This window comes from Salvelinus sp. IW2-2015, linkage group LG20 (assembly GCF_002910315.2).
Source record: "Salvelinus sp. IW2-2015 linkage group LG20, ASM291031v2, whole genome shotgun sequence".
NCBI classification, from domain to species: Eukaryota; Metazoa; Chordata; class Actinopteri; order Salmoniformes; family Salmonidae; genus Salvelinus; species Salvelinus sp. IW2-2015.
This window is the reverse complement of record NC_036860.1, coordinates 4,088,187-4,106,018: the sequence shown is the minus strand read 5'-3', so window position 1 is coordinate 4,106,018 and position 17,832 is coordinate 4,088,187. Positions and strand designations below refer to the sequence as shown.

At 39.4% G+C, this 17,832-nt stretch overlaps 1 pseudogene; it reads left to right on the top strand.

Annotated features, from left to right (window-relative positions):
• LOC139029402 (piggyBac transposable element-derived protein 4-like) overlaps positions 1 to 17,254 on the top strand; it is a 37,862-nt pseudogene extending 20,608 nt beyond the window's left edge.
• Positions 17,255 to 17,832: the final 578 nt, after the last annotated feature.

Here is a 17,832-nt window from a genome sequence, read left to right as displayed (position 1 = left end):
GTTCAAATGCACAGATCACTTTATATATCTTCCCAAAAAACAACCGGTAATTTGTAAACTTGGCATGATTATTCTGTTATGCTTTGTTGACAATATGACAATCCCCCCCTGCCCCGGGTATTCAGCCAATTACTAGCTGCCACTGATTGCAAGCTTAGCAGGCAAGTAAGTATTTTGTGCAAATGGGGGATTTGATGACACACTTATTCATAAAAAAAACACAACAAAAACAGAACACATAAAAATGCAGCTATTTGCCATTATTGAGAAGAGTGAACATCTAGGCCTATGTGTATTATTTTTGGAACCTAAAATAATTAGAAATTAGATTCTTTATCCCATTTATTTTCATAACCATTGCAGAATAAATTCCTCACCTTTTCTGGCTGTGATCAGCTCATATTCCTGAAGTAGCCACATAACACATTTCTATCTCATTTAACTGGGCATAGTAGCCTAGTAAATAGGCTATGTATTTAAGGTTTTGCTGTATGCAATCCCATAGAGCAACGCTTATAATACACAGTCGAATTTAACTGGTGAACAGACAGTTGATATTTTACATTGAAGTATGTAGGCTGCAGCTAGCTACTACTGTAAGTACTGTCATTTCCATTTTTCTGAGTAGCCTAGACAATTTTTGAGAATTTGCGAGCAGTCCACCATATTTAGGTTGGGGGAAAGTCAATGGAAAACATTGAATTCTAACGTCCTGCTGACAGGTCCACAAGAATTTGCCATTGCTTTTTCTTTCAGAAACTGTCACAGTCCTTTGCCAAATACAGCATAAGTTAGTGCAAATGATAAAAAGGTTCTGCCAACACCTCCAAAAACATTTGATAAAATTTGCATTTGCTCTTTCTTTTAGAAACTGCTGGGGCCTAACTCCAATAGTTCCAAATTATACAGCGTTATTGTCACCATAAAAGGTGAATGGAGGACGTTTTCCAGGCGGACTGTTGATGCTTGTTCACATGCGCACAGTTTTACGACAGCTCTGATTTATAACGGGATACATACGTGTGTGTAGTATGCGCCAAGTTTATCATTCTCATTATGTGCATTCTAACACAGGCTATTCATTTTCAAAAATGGCATGCGCAGATATTTAGTGGGAAATTTAAGCAACGGTTATAAATTAGGTCCCTGGCGTGTATTGTCGATAACTTAATTGCTTCAAACTCAGAAAATTCTTTGAATAGAATTAAAAGTTTCCCCTTAAGTTTTTGGTAATCATATTCAGAGCAGCTTGAACTGCTGTTTTTCCTCTCTATGTGTGGTAAATATATGCATCCTTAACAACTAATTACTCCTCTCTTTAGTCTTTTATTACCAATAAATTATAATGAAGGGGTCTTGTCAAGCATGAATTTGCAAAAAAGTTATGGATTTAATAATTTATTTTTAGTGAGGATGCTTTTATCTAAGATTATGATCAGCCTTGTTTGAAAGTACCATCTGCCACCTGAGAAATCTCACTCATTTGGTGTTTGAAGTCAGTTCGTCCAAGGCACCGAAAGCCTACTTTTATTTACAATTGGCTGTCATGGGAATATGGTCTGCTGGTCTTGTCTATTCATATCTTTAAAGTTCCCTGTAAATAGTTCAGCCGCTCCCCAGGGATGTTACTTTTCAAGTTTGTTTAGAGTAACAAACTGCATCTTTATTAGAGCCTCATAGACACAGCTGGCGTCTCCTCATCACAACCACAGATTGTTAAGTAACAGGACATGTGACTGCAAGGTTAGGAATAACACTCTAGTGATTCAATCTGGATACAAGTGCATTACACATCTTTCACGGGCCCACACTTGTCGATAGGTGGTTTATTAACCTTACACTGAACAGTAAAAAACATTTACAAATTAATTATGTAGCAAATGGCAAGTAGTGCAGTCTTCTACTTCCATGGCACAGAATTTGGTACTTTTTAACAACCACCAGTGTCTGTCTTCCCTCTGTGCCACTTCTCATTTCTTTATTTCCATGTGATGGAGAGATCTACCATACACCCTTTCATTCAGAAAAGGCTTTGGTTCATGTTTAACATTCAAGAGGCGGATGATGAAGGGGTTCCCTGGGGAGAACGTAAAGAAGGTGTCATCATCGAGCCTGAGGAAGGAATGAGTAATTCAGTATGCTGCTTGCTTCATTCACTCTCTGTTAATCCAAACTCAAACGAGAGGAGTACTAGGGGCCCATTAGTAAACAGCCAGGAAAATGTAGTCAGATCACATTGTAATGGAAAATTCCCGACAAGATACTGTAACAGATGCAGGATTACAGAAACACTGTCTGTATACTGGAATGTTTGGTTCAGAATTAGAATGAAGTTGTGACAAATTCATTCCTTGGATGGACTGAACGGTGCAAATACCTGTCGCTACATCAACTTCAACTTTACAAGTACAATGTTTGAAAATACAGATTATTAGAAAAGACACACATCTCCACTCTATAGAATCCATTTACAAACCTCCACCCTCACATGAACATACAAAGCCAAGACACATCTTTACCCTCGTCAAAAGCACCATAATAGAATGTAGAAATGTTTCCTCGTTAGCTTCTTCCTCCATCAGTCTTAGTGGCCACCCACTGGGCACACCACGACATTTCAAGGTGGAAAATTGGGTCAAATTTGGTTGAGATGTTGATCAATGAGATTTCAACCTTTATTCATCCACTCTAAAAGACAGCCAGAAGTGTGTTGAATTCCCGATGTGTTATCATTATGCTTTCAACCATCTAAAAGCACAACCAAATTACGATGGAAAAACAATGTCTAATTTTTGGTTTAGTTGTCATCTAAATGTAATATCACTGCACGTTCAACCATTTAAAAGCACAACAAATGTCACGATCGTCTATGGGTGAGAGAGAGGACCAAGGCGCGGCGTGTGCAAAATACATCTTCTTTTATTTAGAAGACAGGAAAAAACACACAAAACAAACACTAGACACAAACTAACAAAATAACAAACTAACAAACTGACGACCGTGAAGCTATAACGACCAATAGTGCTGACACAAACACTACACATAGACAATTACCCAAAAACACCTAAAGCCTATGGCTGCCTTAAATATGGCTCCCAATCAGAGACAACAATAACCAGCTGTCTCTGATTGAGAACCAAATCAGGCAACCATAGACTTTTCTAAACACCTACACTGAACCCAACCCCATACATACTACAAAACCCCCCTAAACAATACACACACCCTAAACTAGACAAAACACACAAACATCCCTCATGTCACACCCTGACCTAACTAAACTAATCAATAAAATATATATAACAAAGGCCAGGGTGTGACAACAAAGTTCAAATGTAAATACAATGTCAGATATTTTGTATTTATACAACAACGAAATGTGTTATCACTAATAGCACAACCAAATGACCTGGATTGCAGTTGAGATAACATTACAAGTATACAGTACAAGTGATCAATGCTGTTCGAGATTCTGCTCAGATTATTATAGAACTTGTGAAGATCTCCACAGACCTGCGAACTTTGCATGCTATTTTGAACATGCACGCTTTCTATGATTACATAAGAAGACATTTATAGTTACAGTAGGCTAACCTCAACATGTGGCCATAGATGTGTTACTCATTTTAAGGTTGAATAAATACTTCTACGTTAGTTTATAAGAGCCTTAACTTTAGGCTATTTACTGTATTACAAAAGTATTGAAATGTGTTTGGTTCACAATGCAACCAAATATCAACACTTAAAGGATATATCTAATGCTTGGATAGTTTCATCTGAGCCACATTTTTTGGGGGGGTTGAGTTAGAGACGTGAATCCGACATACTTTTGGTCATGTAGTGTATGTGGACACCTGTTAGTCAAACATCTCATTCCAAAATCATGGGCATTAATATGGAGCTGGTCCCCCCTTTAGTGCTATAACAGCCTCCACTCTTCTGGGAAGGCTTTCCAATAGATGTTGGGACATTGCTGCGGGGATTTGCTTCCATTCAGCCACAAGAACATTAGTGGAGTCGGGCACTGATGTTGGACAATTAGGCCTGGCTCGTAGTCAGCGTTACAATTCATCCGAAATGTATTTGATGGGGTTGAAGTCAGGACTCTGTGCAGGCCAGTCAAGTTATTCCAGCCCGATCTCAACAAACCATTTCTGTATGGACCTCACTTTTTGCACTGGGGCATTGTCATGCTGAAACGGAAACTGTTGCCCCAGACAATTATTCCTCCTCCACCAAAAATTCAGTTGGCACTATGCATTCGGGCAGGTAGCATTCTCCTGGTTTCTGCCAAACCCAGATTGGTCTGTCAGACTGACAGATGGTGAAGCGTGATTCATCACTCCAGAGAACACGTTTCCACTGCTACAGTGTCCAATGGCGGCAAGCTTTACACTACTCCAGCCGTCGCTTGGCATTGCACATGCTGATCTTAGGCTTGTGTGCGGCTGCTCGTCCATGGAAACCCATTTCATGAAGCTCCCGACGAACAGTTATTGTGCTGACGTTGCTTCCAGAGGCAGTTTGGAACTCGGTAGTGAGTGTTGCAACTGAGGACAGTTGATTTTTACGCGATACGCGCTTCAACTCTCGGCGGTCCCGTTCTGTGAGCTTGTGTGGCCTACTACTTTGCGGCTGAGCCGTTGTTGCTCCTAGACGTTTCCACTTCACAATAACAACACTTACAGTTGACTGGAGCAGGGCAGAAATTTGACGAACTGACTTGTTGGAAAAGTGGCATCCTATGATGGTGCCACGTTGAAAGTCACTGAGCTCTTCAGTAAGGCCATTCTACTGCCAATGTTTGTCTATGGAGATTGCATGGCTGTGTGCTCGATTTTATATACCTGCCAGCAACGGACGTGGCTGTAATAGCCGAATCCACTAATTTGAAGGGGTGTACACATACTTGGATATGTATATAGTGTATAATTTGTTAACTTTACTGTATTACAAAAGTGTCTTTAATTCCAGTTTGTCTACAAGTTAACCTAAAACAGACCGGTGTGTGTAGTTACAATCTATTATGGTTTTCTTCGTAGCCTATTGTTTTTCTTGGTTGTAAATTAAACTGTACGTATTGGACACGTGTTTATGGTAGGCTGACATTGCTTAATTGATTACGTGGGTGGAATATGATCCACAGAAGTGTATGGTGCCATATCACAACTTGTTGCTGTACTCATGAGCAGCATGGTTTTCAATGTTTGAAGTGGGCCTATAGGCCTATTTGTTTGGCAAGACAGCTTTGCATGGCTGTTTTGGTTATTTGGATGTCCATTCACCTTTTGTTTACTGCGTTTGTTTACTGTTAATGTAACTTGCCTAAATATAGATTGTGGCATGCGTTTATCGATCTGATATTTAAGCCTACTTTGTATCCTTGTTTTGTTCTGTTCGCATTCATTCTTTCGCATTTGCAGTTGTGTCGCTATTCTAAGACAAAATGCTAGTCAGTATTTTTGTTTGCATGCGTGAATAACTAGGCTACTACTTTCAGCATTTAGTTTGCATTATTTTGGTAAGACAACTGTATGTACGGCTGCATTCACATAGGTTGTTTGTAATAGGTGAATTACCCTATCTATCTTGTAGCCTATATTCATTACCAAAACGGCCTGGCTTTAGTGTGTAGGGTACTGTCCATTGCGCTGATACAGCGCCAACCTGTCACTTCAACATGGTCTCAGAGTCTCTGTATTTGAAATGTATGTTTAATTTGGTATAGCATGATAAGCAAAATTCAATATAATTTCAATTCAAGAACCCCCCAAAATGTAGCCCCCTGGAAGCCAAAAGTGTTCTCCTATGGGGACAGCCAAAGAACCTTTCTGGAACCCTTTTTTTCTAAGAGTGTAGGCCTAAATAGTATCATTGATTATATTTGACTATAAAGTATGGTTACATTTAATTTGCTCTGTTAAACCTAACCTTTGGAATGACTTCGATAGCAACAGTGAATATAAGAGATCACTCAATAATCATTCTCATGATAGCACATTGGTAGTAGTCAGTGACAAATATCAAAGCTAAGCTGGGCTTGGTTAAAACCCTGGATGGGAGACTAAATGAATGGCTGTAGAGAAATCAACTCTCCAGTAGGAGGTGTTGCCCAGAATGTTTCTTTTTTTCTGATAGTGGATGAAACGTTGAAGATCTGACGTTGTTTCAAAGGTACAAATTCAACATATTTTATACAAGGTTTGTCTATGCTGAAAATTGGTTATAATGATCACATTACCCTGCGGTTGAAATTTCCACATCACGCTACAGTTTGCACTTACAGTTTAGCCATTTAGCAGATGCTAATATCCAGACCGACTTGCAGGAGCAATTAGGGTTAAGTGCCTTGCTCAAGGGCACATCGGCCGATTTTTCACCTAGTGGGCTCCAGGATTTGAACCAGCGACCTATCGGTTACTGGCCCAACGCAATAGGTTACCTAACGCTCCTGAATACGTTGACACATTACGATGAAACAACGTTGATTCAACCAGTTTATGCCCAGTGGGCACTGAGCTCTGCTATTAGTCATGCATGAATCAGAGCATCCTTCTAGAATGGCCTGTAATATACATGCAGAGTATGAGGCGGAAGCCGCCCACTGTACTTGTTGCCATCAAGCCTAACAAAGCAATTTGAGTATTTTTCCCCAGAAACACTCAAAGGGGAGGCATTTAAGATAGCGCAGAGGAAGTGAATAACAGAGAGTTGTTAGGTTGGACACGTCAGGTAAAAGCCTTCTGGTATAGAGAAGAGAGTAGAGCAACTGCATAGAACTCATGAGAAACAATGCAAAATGTGACAGCAGATAAACTCCACAAAAATGGATTGTAAAATTTGATACATGAAACTAGTTTTACCAATGTAGAATAAAAAAGACATACCGTAGCCTACACTGTCTTCCCATGGCTACGTTTTCCCATTTACAGTAAGAGATCTTGTCGGTTCCACCTAATTTCAAGGCTTCTCTGCTCGAGCTTTAACTGGTTTCCCACTGGACAAAAACTGGTTGACCTAACGTTGTTTCCACGTCATTTCAACCAAAGAAATCAATGTAATGACGTTCAATCAATGTGAAAAACTGATTGGATTTGCAAAAAGTAATCAAAGTAAGGCCATTTCATATTTTTTTCACCCAACTTTTAACCTAAATCCAATGACATGGTGACATTATTAGTTGATTTCTCATTGAATTTACATTAGTTGACAACTGAACCAAATGTACAGTTTAAAAAATGGAAAATAAAACTTAGACGTTGAACTGTGCCCAGTGGGTTCCTTTCATCCATGTCTGGATGCCATCTCCCCGATTTTGATTACGTTTTTATATTGCAGTACACACAATCTTGAAGGCTTTTTATGGTTAACCTGGCAAAGCTGTGGAACTAGTGACATGTATTAAAATTGTTGTTTTTAAATGAATCATTTCTATGGTGAGTGCACCATGCATGTGCCCGTCTCATTCAAAAGTGGGGGATTTGTGAAGGGAAATAAATCTGCAAATTACATTTGTTCCTCAATTCCCCGATGCACCGTTGCTATACCATCTGGCGTTTCAAGATAAAACAAGCAATATTATGTGATTTCAAAGAGCTTAGGATGCACTTCCAGGACTTCACTAACATCACCTAGCCATTTCCTCCTACAGGCTACCAGCGCTTTGTACAACATGTGAATTCCAACAATTGCCTGTGTTGTGTTTAATATATATTTGCATTACCTGGAGGATTGAGAATGGCACACAGAGCAAACACAGATGCAGGGAGCATACACAAGTTTTTGGAATTAAGCGTCTGCCTCAATAAATATTCCATGAGTGAAATTATGCTGTAAAGCGAACTGACCCCAGCATGGTATAGTTCCCACCCGGGCTTTGGCTTTGACCTTTACCTTCATCTCTCAGTCAGAATTATCATTCTGCTCATTGTTTGATTATGCCATGTTCTTTTCGATCGCCCCTTGTGAGGGGGAACCTGACAAAAACATTTTTACAGAGAGCAGAAGGACAATGGCCTTGACTGCTACATGTCTGATGGATGGAGAGACTAACCAGGCTGATAGTGGTGAGGGTACTACACAAAGCAACTAACACCCTAAGACAATGCACCAATTAACAATAACAATGCATGTTATAAATGCTGTACGTTAGTAATACCTAACCTCGCTTGGTGTGAATGCTTTCCCAGTACTTGTAGTACAGCCATGGGTGATTGGCAGCACAATGCAGTTGAATGATGACAATTCAGATGTTTTCCTGTGCTCCCCATATGAATCAGGAAGTGGGAGTTCCATGTGTCACATTATCTCACCTCTGTCTCTCACTTTCTCTCTCTCTCTCTCTCTCTCTCTCTCTCTCTCTCTCTCTCTCTCGCGCTCTCTCTCTCTCGCTCTCTCTCGCTCTCTCTCGCTCTCTCTCGCTCTCTTCCTCTACTCTGTTACTCTGTTTTTTGCTTTCCATTCCCCTAGCATAACCACAGATAACGTTAGGGCAGCCATTACGACGTGTTTAATCTGGCATGCAGGCAGCCTGAGCTCCCTCCCCTCCTGCAAACAGTCTGTGATTGAGCTGGAAACCACATAATCAGAACTGGCCCTCCACTCACCAGGGCTGACCTGCCTGCCTGACTGCTGCCTGCTGGGTAATTGAAAAAGGAAATGAAATGTGATTCGTGGTCTGCAAGGAGTCGACCTGTAGGGGCTCACTATTGACTAGTCCAGGACTAATGAAGATATCAGGATATTCCCTGTGTGGATGTTACTTGAGGTAGAATCCTGTAGAGGCACACCATCACACACTCAGGGAGAGAACCCGTTATGCACACGGGTTCAAAGACAGTGGGAAATAGGTCACACTGGGAGATTGTTGTGAATGGGCAATTCCACAGTGACGGAATTGCGCAGAGACTCAGATTTCTCACTGAAAATGTTTGCCAAACAAAAACCATTGATTTCAAAGTTTAACAAACCATACAACACTATGCACAAGAACTGCTTTTAAAGATGCACTATGCAGAAATAGTCTAATAGTTTCTGTGACAAAACAAGAAAGTATAGTGTAGAGAATCATTGTACCATCTAAAATGCTGTGAAATATATTTTACATAACCAAAAATATTGGTTATTGCTGTTTATTGCTTTTTGAAGGCGGTGTATAAAACCGAAAGTAAAATACGCAAAAACAAACTTAAGAATGGGAAGCATAGAAATAATGGAGAGAGAACAGATCTACCGCTTCATAGACTTTCTTTCAATGAGAATGACAGATCTATAACTCCAATTCTATGTGAATTTGGTCAGGTCGCCCCAAAAAAATAGCGGCTTTAAGAATTTACTCCGAACATTTTACAAAAACATATTTACTGGGAGAACTGTGCAGATGCTAAGTTTTTACACCCGGCAACAGAATTGCGATAAAGGAATTTCATCATGCGTCTTTGATCAGTACTACACAGAAATGCATAATTATGGATATAAATGTCATTCTCTTCATGGTGAGGTATCCTAAATAGGTACACAAAAGTAGAAATATGCAATATCCTCCTTTGCATGTTTGGGTATTATTTACACACTGGCTATTATTTTTTTATGAACTCCACCTCCAAATAAAACTGCTATTTGGTTGGTCCGAACTGGACAAATTTAAACCAATCATAGATGTCTATGTTTCACAAGTATGGACATCGAAACAAAGCACAGTAGAGGTCAGTAGTGTACAGTTGTCACAGTCGTGTGTATAGGTGGCAGGGAAGTCAAGCGCAGGAGAATCAAAAACTTGGTGGAATGGAGTAGTTTAATAACTTAAACACATAACTCCAAAACCATAAAATACAATGAAACAAAGTGGGTACGAGGACACGTCGCGCACCAAAATACAAAACACGAAAACTGAACATAAAACAATCTCTGACAAAGACATGAAGGGAAACAGAGGGTTAAATACACAACAGGTAATGAATAGGATTGAAACCAGGTGTGTAGGAAGTCAAGACAAAACCAATGGAAAATGAAAAATGGATCAATGATGGCTAGAAGACCGGTGACATCGACCGCCGAGCTCCGCCTGAACAAGGGGAGGCTTCGACTTCGGTAGAAGTCGTGACAACAGTGGAGTACATTACAGTAGAGTTCAGTACATTAGAGTATAGTACAGTAGAGTATAGTACAGTAGTTCAGTACTATACTATACTCTACTTCTCTTTCTGTACTGCAGTGGTTCCCAAACTCAGTCAGGCTTTCAACTTACTCTTGAAAGTTGTAATAGCAGAAAGCACAAGGTGCAATTTCGAAGTTAGGTAGTGCATCAGCAGTTTCCTCTTGTCAAATCAGTCATTGCAGACCTTAGAGAGCTATTGATAGCTTGTCAGAAATATCCAGATCAACTAGCCCATGTAAGCTAACATTTTTTATCTAGGTTTTTGGTCACACTTTATTTGCATAGTCCGGATTTATCATCTGTAGATGATGGTCAGTGCTGCTCAGTGGGCGAGGATGCAGGTTACAGCAAATAGAATGGGTAGGTGTAAGTAAGAGCCGGAAGAGGTGACATTAATTGGAGAGAGAAGAGGAGAGAGAGAGAGCAAAAGGGGTTGTCCAGACTTTTCACATTCTTGCTTTGACCACCAGATGACAGAAAGAGAAAGAAAACAGTAATAAGCTGAACATAACAGTATTTCAGTGACGGTAGGACAATAGCAGGTGACCCAGCTCTGGTTTGTGACTACTAGGATTTCCCATTGTAGCCAAATAAATTGCAGAAATGATCTTAATAATTAATAAACAAAATGTATATCAGTAAAAACACTAACTAATTGATATGTCTACCTTGTTACTTCTGTGAACTTTCGTTATCCTCCCTCCCCATGAGGGAGAGAAATTAGAAAATATCCTAAAGATATGTGGGGTTTTGGTAACGGAATTACAAGGCACAAGGTAATGTTTCTTAAACTTACAGAAGGCAGAAAAATTATCCAAAACTAAATATAAGTGTTGATATTAGTTGGCAGGAGTCTGTACTTTATTCTTATGTTTTGATGTACTGTATTTCTAATGCCTTTTAAGACTTTTTCTTATTTTGGAAATGTGTACAAATGAAAACTTCTTCAGGCTAGGGTTTATTTTTCTCAATTTCCGCCTGACTGACGTGCCCAAAGTAAACTGCCTGTTGCTCAGGCCCTGAATCCAGGATATGCATATAATTGGTACCATTGGAAAGAAAACACTCTGAAGTTTATAGAAATGTTAAAATAATGTAGGAGACCATAACACAATAGATATGGTAGGAGAAAATCCAAAGAAAAACCAACCTGATTTTTTTTTTGAGAGCCCATGCTCTTCCAATGGAACGTGTAGGGAAATAATTAAATATAGCTCACAGTATGCAATTCCTATGGCTTCCACTGGGTGTCCGTAGTCTTTATTCAAGGTTTCAGGCTTGTTTCTTCCAAAAAGCGTAAGAAATATGAGTTTTACTACAGGGACACAGACTTGGAAATTTGTGTATGCGCACGCGATGAATAGGACGCGCACCTGCTAATATTGCTTTCCTATTGAACATACTTCTTTCCGTATTAAATATTATAGTTTAATTACATTTTAGGGTATCTGAGGATTAAATAGAAATTTATTTTGACTTGTTGAAACAAAGTTTAGGGGTACATTTTCGGATTCCTATCTTGGCATGTTGAACAAGTGGATTACTCAAATCGATGGCGCCAACTAAACAGACTTTTTGGGATATAATGAAGGATTTTATCTAACAAAACGGCACTACATGTTATAGCTGGGACCCTTTGGATGACATATCAGAGGAAGATTTTCAAAAAGTAAGTGAATATTTAATCGCTATTTGTGAATTTATGAAACCTGTGCCAGTGAAAAAAACATTTTGATGTGGGGCGCCATCCTCGAACAATTGCATGGCATGCTTTCGCTGTAAAGCCTACTGTAAATCGGACAGTGCAGTTAGATTAAGAAGAATTTTAGCTTCTAACCGATATAAGACACTTGTACAGTATGTACCTAAATGTTTAATATCCATAATTTTTATAATTATTTATTTGAATTGCACGCCCTCCAGTTTCACTGGAAGTTGTCCCTCTAGCGGGACGCCTAGCCTTAAGTTAACTAAAAAATGAAGTCAATAATTATTCAACCCCTTTGTTATGGCAAGACTAAATAAGTTAAATTCTTATCAAGTCACAAGTTGCATGGACTCAATCTGTGTGCAATAATAGTGTTTAACATGATTTTTGAATGACTACCTCATCTCTGTAACCCCACACATACAATTATCTGTAAGATCCCTCAATCAAGCAGTGAATTTCAAACACAGATTCAACCACAGGGAGGTTTTCCAGTGCCTTGCCAAGAAGGGCATTGGTAAATGGGTTAAAAGAAAGCAGACATTGAATATCCCTTTTAGCATGGTGAAGTTAGTAATTACACTTTGGATGGTGTATCAATACACCCAGTCACAACAAAGATACAGGCGTCCTTCCAGTTGTCGGAGAGGAAGGAGACTGCTCAGAGATTTCATGAGGCCAATGGTGACTTTAAAACAGTGTTAAATGGCTGTGATAGGCGAAAACTGAGGATGGATCAACAATATTGTAGTTACTCCACAATACTAACCTAATTGACAGAGTGAAAAGAAGGAAGCCTGTACTGAATAAAAATATTCAAAAACATGCATCCTGTTTGCAACAAGCCACTACTAAAGTAATACGGCAAAAAAAAATGAGGCAAAGCAATTCACTTTTTGTCCTGAACTGTCACGTTCCTGACCTGTTTTGTATGTGTTAGTCGGTCAGGGCGTGAGTGTGGGTGGGCATTTCTATGTTATGTGTTTCTATGTTGGTAAATGGGTGACCTGATATGGTTCTCAATTAGAGGCAGGTGGTTTTCATCTCCTCTGATTGAGAACCATATTAAGGTAGGTGGTTTCACATTGTTTGTTTGTGGGTGATTGTCGCTGTGTCTGTGTTTATTGCACCACATGGTACTGTCTCGTCTCGTTCGTTCGTTTCTTTCCTGTTCATGCGTGCTTCGTTATATGTAGTTTGCATGTTCAGGTCAGTCTACGTTGTTTGTTTGTTATTTTGTAATATTCAAGTATAGTTCGTGTCAGTGTTCGTCGTGTCTAATAAATTCATTATGTCTACATACCTCGCTGCACATTGGTCATCTGATCCCTCTCTCCTCTCCTCGTCTGAGGAGGAGGACGATGTAGAATGCCGTTACATGAACAAATCAACTACAACACATTACTGAGTACCACTCTACATATTTTCAAGCATAGTCGTGGCTGCATCATGTTATGGGTATGCTTGTAATCTTTAAAAACTGGGGAGTTTTTCAGGAAACAATCAGAAATGGAATGGAACTAAACAAAGGCAAAATCCTAGTGGAAAACCTGTTTTGGTCTGCTTTCCACCAGACACTGGGAGATGAATTCACCTTTCAGCAGGACAATAACCTAAAACACAAGACCAAATCTACACAGGAGTTGCTTACCAAGAAGACAGTGAATGTTTCTGAGTGGCCTGGTTACAATTTTGACTTAAATGTACTTGAAAATCTATGGCAACACATAAATGGTTGTCTAGCAATGATCAACAACCAATTTGACAGAGCTTGAAGAAATTTGAAAAGAATAATTGGCAAATTTTGCACAATCCTGGAGTGGAAAGCTCCTACAGACTTACCCAGAAAGACTCACATCTGTAAGCGCTAACCAAAGATGTGAATACTTATGTAAATTAGATATTTCTGTATTTAATTTTCAATATATTTGCAAAAAAATTCTAAAAACATGTTTTCACGTTTTCATTATGAGGTGTTGTGTGAAGATGGGTGAGAAAAATCCATATTAAAATAAAGGATTTCAGGATGTAACACAACAAAATGTGGAATAAGTCAAGGCACTGTATATCTCCCTGCTAATCACAAATTAAATCTGTTCACTTTAAAGACTATGAATTTGAATGACAAAAATGTCAGTATGTAATGGATATGTTACCTATGTGAGGTAGCAAAATAGTTGCGGCATGTGGGAGCCAATAATTTAACCCATCATTCTGGGCAGTGCACTATACGTTTTGTAGCATGTGTATGTTTGTTTGTGCTCGCGTGCATGTGTGGCATGCTTGGGGAGATGGGTTTATGCTAAATAATGATGCACACTCCAGGTGTTAGACTAATTGTATCTTATTTTCCACATGAAGACATTAACACTCGAACAACTTGGCCTTTTAGCATTTAAGTATCTGCTAGAGAACGTTGTCAGTTGTCACTATTAGCATACGCATCAGATTCATCTACTGTGTTGTCAACCTAAATAAATACCATGAAAAAACGTATGGAATGAATGTAGCCATGTCTTAAGAATATTTATTTTATTTTGAAAAAGTTCTGTATCGTATATTTTGAAGTACGTAAACGGCATGTAGGGATATGTTTTATACTACAAATGAATATGCTACAGCAAGACCTAGGCCTTGACTATTTTTGCTTCTCTATAAATAAATACATTACAATGTAATACATTTGATTGATTTTATTTGTAGATGTGATTAGTACTAGAGTTATAGTAAGTAATACAGTCCAGTTACAGCTTGTTTTGACAAAGTAGAAACGAAAAAGAGATTATCAACCAGCAAGGCGCACAGGTCAAGTGATTTGCCATAAAGGTAGGACTAAGCACCAACCTTTTATAAATAGCCCAGAGCATAAACAATGCTTGTATGCATAAACAACAAGTAGAGTAGCGTTATAGTAAGTAATACAGTCCAGTTTCAGCTTTTTTTGACACAGTAGAAACGAAAAGGAGGCGCAGGTCAAATGCGCTCTTGAAGCTCTTTCATACCCAAACCGTGCCATCCCTCCAAGACTCCTTGCTCACCTTGCTGGTTGGGATCACCGTGTCACTTGGCCCTGTTCTGCTTTTTCTCCGGCGAGGCTCAGACATCGGAGGCAGAGTCTCGAAGTCAGATTGTCATGAGCAACATCGATTTCAGGCTCAATATCCGATCCTCCATCTGACTCCAGCTCATATAAATTGTGCAGCATTTTGCAATGCTGTCAAAGCGTCCATTCGTTTGGTTCGGTTTGCCATTGTGAACTGAACAGGTTGTACTCACTGTCTGACTTGACTCTCACCAAGGGGAGATTATATCAATTCCAGCCTTTCATAATAAAATAATAAAACCGCCCACAAGTAAATATTTGTGAAAATATAAAAACAGATGGTAAAGGATATTTGTTGTATTTAATTTCTCGTACAATAAAAACATGACAGTGTAATACCGTTGATACATTTTATTTGTAGATTCGATTAGTACTAGAGTTATTGTAATTAATACAGTTCCCTTACAGCTTCCTGACAAAGTACAAACAAAAAATGATTGTATTTTTCCCAGGGTAGAGGAGGATCAGGATGCAGAGCAGGACGCACTGTGGCCACAATTCTTACACTGTTGTTCTAAATTCCTTCACCCTCTTCATCCTCCTCTTCATCCTCATCATTCAGTCCATTCAAATTCAGTCATGAAGTCATGTGCGCGATGATCAGTTTCTATCTGGTTGCTATCACCCATTCATCCATTGACATCATTAATTCAGTTAGAAAAGAGAGAGACACGTCAGCACCTGAGTATTAACTCTTTCTGCCACATTTGTCTTGGCCCGTTAAGGTAAAAAAAAGTAAATAGTCTCTTAATAGTTTTCTGCTTGTGAATTGAAAATTCTGACAACCAAATAGGACATTGCTTTATTTTGCCATTTTTTTTCTATTTAAAAAATGTAACGTCAGTGGCCGTTGGCCTATGGCGGTTCTAGTGTTAAACATTAGTTATTGGGAAATGAAAAATAAAACCAACTCTTCAAATAAAATGACATCTTAGCAAACCTTATCACGTGAATACCAATGAGTGCTGACCTTTCTAACCCTCAGTGAAATGTAATGGTCCAGCAGCAGTGCAGACGTCATAGCATTATTATGGCGTTATCCTCCTTCTGATAGAGTGGGGGTGGAATAGCAGCCTTTCATAGACCACTGTTCTCATGGCAGGTAGTCAGAGTAGCAATGTGTATGAGAAAATAAGGCTGTTGAGTGGTACTGTAGATAGGCCAATATGCCTTTAGTAAGAACGTTTCAGACACACAGATATCATATGCTAACCTTCCCTGTTATTTTAATGGTGAGAGGTTAGCATGTTTTGGGAGTATGATATTTGTGTCTGTAACTTTCTCACTCATCATTATTCACGATTCATTCAGGACTATCCATAATCATGGTAGCATCCACATTAATGTAGAAGTGTTTAGAAACATATTCTTATTTACAATAAAAGTGACTACAAAATGACACAATACATTATTTACCATTAATTTCTATTGGGCACAAAATAATCTGAAACAAAACCAAAACAAACAGAAAATGCATCCAACAATTTTGTAGAGTCACAAGCTTGATGTAGTCATTGCATGCTAGGAATATGGGACCAAATAGTAAACTTTTGACTACTTTAAAATGGGGGAATATGTACAAAAAGTGTTGTAATTTCTAAACAGCTCACCCGATATGGATGAAAATACCCTCTAATTAAAGCTGACAGTCTGCACTTTAACCTCAGCCATTGTATCTTTTCAAATCCAAAGTGCTGGAGTACAGAGCCAAAACAACAACAAATGTGTCACTGTCCCATTCATTTTGGAGCTCACTGTATCTACAGAGGGGGTTAGGCAAGGCAATGATTTTGGTCAGTTTGCAGCTCTTTTGGCTTCCCTATGCTGTCTGTGGAATAATGCCAAGTGATGTGTCAATTAGCTGACTTTTGAGGCCTACAAACAGACATGGTGATGGATACCTTTTTCAAGGAGCATGGTGTAAAACTGGACAGGAGTTCAATCCGGCGTAAATTGCTTTCGCTCCCGTTCTGCTTGATATCCACTCTGACTACTTGTCTTCTTCTTTTCCCAGCATCTGTGCTCTTGTCGTGGTCTCGGTGTTGGGATATGTGAAGCGAGGGATGATGGAGTGCAGCAGCTGGACCTCCACAGAGGTCTACGGTGTCACGGCTTGCCATCATCTGTACACAAATTATCACAGTACAGCTGAGCACAGAGGGATCTTGATCTTTGATAAGATGACTTGTTCTCTATTCCCTCTCTTCTTTTGTCTTCTTCCCCATACAGGGAGAAGAGGAGTGGAGCGGAGCATGAAGTAGGAATGGTGGCTGCTCTCCAATTCTAAGTGCTGTTTCATTAACACCCATACAAGAGGCTTGAGATGCATCAAACAAGTTATTAAAGTGAGGATCAAGTGAAAATATCATGGAAGAAAGGCCATGTTCTGTTATAATCTCCACCCGGCACAGCCAGAAGAGGACTGGCCACCCCTCATAGCCTGGTTCCTCTCTAGGTTTCTTCCTAGGTTTTGGCCTTTCTAGGGAGTTTTTCCTAGCCACCGTGCTTCTACATCTGCATTGCTTGCTGTTTGGGGTTTTAGGCTGGGTTTCTGTACAGCACTCAGCTGATGTAAGAAGGGCTATATAAATACATTTGATTTGATTTGGCAAACTTGGCACTGAGTGTGCCAGTGAAAAGCCTTCATTGAATTGAGTACATGACCATGATCAGTAAAGACAAATTGCCCTCATCCCAGCTGTGGTATAGAAGAGTCTGTTCCCCGAGCGCCAACCAATCCATAGCTATCCCAGGTAAACACAAACACTCTAGATGGATGGATGGATGTGACATACTGTATGAGTATTTGGTCATGGATGTAAACCGCTGCACATGAGTAAATGTGCATACATGTGGGCCAGGGGA